This window comes from Ctenopharyngodon idella, chromosome 9 (assembly GCF_019924925.1).
Source record: "Ctenopharyngodon idella isolate HZGC_01 chromosome 9, HZGC01, whole genome shotgun sequence".
Taxonomy (NCBI): Eukaryota; Metazoa; Chordata; class Actinopteri; order Cypriniformes; family Xenocyprididae; genus Ctenopharyngodon; species Ctenopharyngodon idella.
The window spans coordinates 29,636,445-29,640,153 of NC_067228.1; the positions used below are offsets into that span (position 1 = coordinate 29,636,445).

Sequence of the window (3,709 nt, forward strand, 5' to 3'; positions counted from 1 at the left end):
TTACATCAGCCAGAAGATAGTCTATATTTGACCTACTGAACATATTTCTGACCAAAGTGTCCTCGATTTTGAACTTTCTGTACATACTCATTGACTCTTTCTGATGTTACATCAGCCAGACGATAATCTGGCTGATTCTCACGGCGAGATCCACATCCACATCGTAGTTGTTAACACATCAACAACTACATTAACAATTTTGAATCTACATTTAAAATTGTTAACATAGTTGTTGATGTGTTAACTCACTTCTTATCCAACACAAATGTTCCTTCATTTATCAACAGTACTAACAGACAAATAAAATAGATAACTTATGTCTAGTTACTGAGCAAATAAATCACAGAGGAAACTTGAATCTTGTCTGGATGTTACAGGGTCAGATGAGCACAAGTGTTTATCCGGTGGAGAGAGGCTGATGAAGGAATCCTGCCATCAAAGGCTTTGAGTGAGTATACTACAGAAATGAATAAAAAATCTGTTTAAATCATAATTTGTAGTTTATTTTCATTATTGTAATTTTAAACAGAGTTATTACAGCACTTTTCTGATTCTTGATGTCTGTATGTTTGCGGCATTTGTGGGTGGAAAAAAAAGGGGAAAAGAAACCAGCAGGGATTGAACAGCGTGAAGGCGAGTAAATAATGATGAATTTATATGTTTGGCTAAACTAACCCTTTATGCCCCCAAATAGAAACTGTATGAAATGTATGTATGCATTTATATTATAGTAGTACCTTGAAAAAGTTTAAGAAATAAGTAGCTTTGAGTGTTTGTACCCAAGACACTAACAAAAAAGGATTTACAAAAATAAAATGTACATTTATGCTTTTGGCAGATGTTTTTATCCAAAGTGACTTAAAGTGCTCTTATTACAGGGATGATCAATGTGGAGTAACCTGGAGTAAAGTGTCTTGCTCAAGGACGGTGATGGCTGCGGAGATCAAATCAATAACCTTCTGCTTACCAGTTCAGTGGTTTAGCCCACCACACCACAAAAGTAATAAAACTACAACAGAAATTAGCATGTAATTGTAAAAATAATAAATGAAATTATGGCAAGAAACAGAATTCTGTCATGAATTGTAAAATGTTTTAATCTCTTTAAATGTTTTACAGGTGACTACTCATGGAGTATGCTCATGGAGAGCAGGCACACAAATGTTTGGAACAGACACAGCGGCAGCCAGATTGTCCCGCACATCTTCTCCCACTCTTGCTTCGAGGTAATGGGGTTCAGGGGGCATCACCATAGTCTTCCTCATCCTCTGGATCAACTATGTCCCCATTGAGAAGAGCAGCAGTGATGGATGGATGGCAAAGACAGGCGAAGGTGTTCACGGTGGTCAGATGCTTAAATACTATAAATAGGTGATTGTTAGAACAATAAGTTTGAATAAAGCTTTGTTTCATGTGTTGTTGACTTGTATTGTGATGGTTACTTTTATTCATTCTTTAACTCATTTATGTTTCCTATTGCTGTCAGTAAATAAAATATAATTATTTTATTAATTCATGCGTTAATTCATTGCTTGACTGCAAATTGAGATGTATTCACCTTAGCTGCATTTGTCTAGTGTGTATTCATGCATAGCTATGTTATATGACAAAACATTACATTTTGCTTGTTTTACTAAAACATAATTTTCAGTAAAAAAAAAAGTAATTAAGTAATTAAACTTAATTTTTGATCAGCATTTATCATTATTATTGTGCGTAAGTGTTGGGGTGTGTTAGCAATGCAATTCATTCTGGGGTAATCTTATCTTTAGTAGTAAAATTTTAATTTTCTGAGTACAAAATCAGCAGTCCTCTCCAAAGGCGAGATCTTCAAGCAGCTGCCCGATGTCTCCTTTGTGCAGACATTGCAAACGCTGAGGAAAAACGTTCTAGGTAGGGTTGTCGAGTTAATGGTTCTATGAGGTGTTAGTGCACCTATCACTCATATCTTTTTTTCTTTTTTATTGTAGAACTTATAATTACATACAAGATCAGGGTAAATACCATGGTTGTATCTTTAACAATGAACAATCATAATGACAAAAACAAATATCATGGGTTTGTGTACATCATTGTATGAGATTATATACACAGAAAAAAGCACATTGACAAGGTTAAATATTGGAATAATTCATCATAAGGCTTCAAAAAATATATTTTTTTATTTTTTATTTTCTTATTTATAAGCCAGAGGGATGAAACGACAACAAGAAAAAGAGGAAAACATAGGAGATTTACTACTTTTGCTTGTGGATGAAAATGTTTGCATATAAAATAAAGAAATTAACATATATTCAAGAGATCACAATTTTGGGTTTTCATAATAAAAAAATAATATATTTAAGGATAAAACTGTGGGTCACATTAGTAGGGTTAAAAATATAAGAACTTAAATTAACCCCAAATTTTTTGGTTATACTACAATCACAAAATAAATGTGCAGCTGTTTCTTCAACAAGACATCCGGATGATGTCCGGATCGCATTCATACTCAACGAGATCAGTACATACTCTTTTAGGCTCGTTAAGTAAGTACCTACTCATTGAGTAGGCGGTTTCGGACGCAGCCACTCTCATAGACTCCTTTTGATGTTACATCAGCCAAATGGTAGTCTATATTTGACCTACTGAACATGTTTCTGAGCAAAGAGTCCTCACTCATGAACTTTCTGTGCCTACTCATAGACTCTCTTTGATGTTACATCAGCCAGATAGTTGTCGATATTTGCCCCACTGAACATATCTTTGGTCAAAGAGTCCTCAATCTTGAACTTTCCATACATTGTCCTCTAATACTTCTGATGTTACTTCATCCAGACATTAGTCCATATTTGACGTGCTGAACATATTTCTGGCCAAAGTGTCCTCGATCAATAGAACTTTCTCTGCATTATTCATTGACTCCTTCTGATGTAACCTCAGCCAGACAGTAGTCCATACTTGACATGCTGTATCATGTCAACATTTTTCTGGTCCAGGATTCTCGATCTTGAACCTTCTGTATACTCTCATTGATTTCTTCTGGCCTTAGTTTAGCCAGAGAGAAGTCCATATTTGACCTACTGAACAAATTTCTGGCTTATGAGTCCTTGATCATGAACTTTCTATACATACTCATATACTCCCTTTGATGTTACATCAGCAAAATTATGGTTATTTCTGACCAAAGTGTCCTCGATCTTGAACTTTCTATGCATACTCATTGACTTCTTCTGATGTTACATCAGCCAGACAGCAGTGAATATTTGACCTACTAAACATATTTCTGGCCAAAGATTGCTTGAACTTGAACTTTCAATACATACTCATTGACTCCTGATGTTACATCAGCCAGAGGATAGTCTATATTTGACCAAAGAGTGCTTGATAATGAACTTTCTATAAATACTATTAGACTCTCTTTGATGTTACATCAGCCAGAATGTAGTCTATATTTGACCTACTGAACATACTTCTGACGAAAGTGTCCTTGACCATGAACTTTCTATACATACTCATAGACTCCCTTTGATGTTACATCAGCCAATGGTAGTCTATATTTGATCTACTGATTCTTTGACCTACTGACCTACTGTATTTCTGGCCAAAGAGTCATCAATCTTGAACTTTCTATGTATAGTCATTGACTCCTTCTGATGTTACATCTGCCAGAAGATAATCCATATTTGACCGACTGAACATATTTCTGGCCAAAGATTGCTCGATCCTA

The 3,709-nt window shown here is 35.1% G+C and overlaps 1 long non-coding RNA gene across 1 annotated transcript; it reads left to right on the top strand.

Annotated features, from left to right (window-relative positions):
* The first annotated feature begins 228 nt into the window (after window positions 1-228).
* On the top strand, window positions 229-1,512 carry LOC127518815 (uncharacterized). Its single transcript, XR_007931667.1, has 3 exons — window positions 229-448; window positions 879-1,000; window positions 1,120-1,512. It is a non-coding gene; the product is annotated as an uncharacterized LOC127518815 (long non-coding RNA).
* Window positions 1,513-3,709: the final 2,197 nt, after the last annotated feature.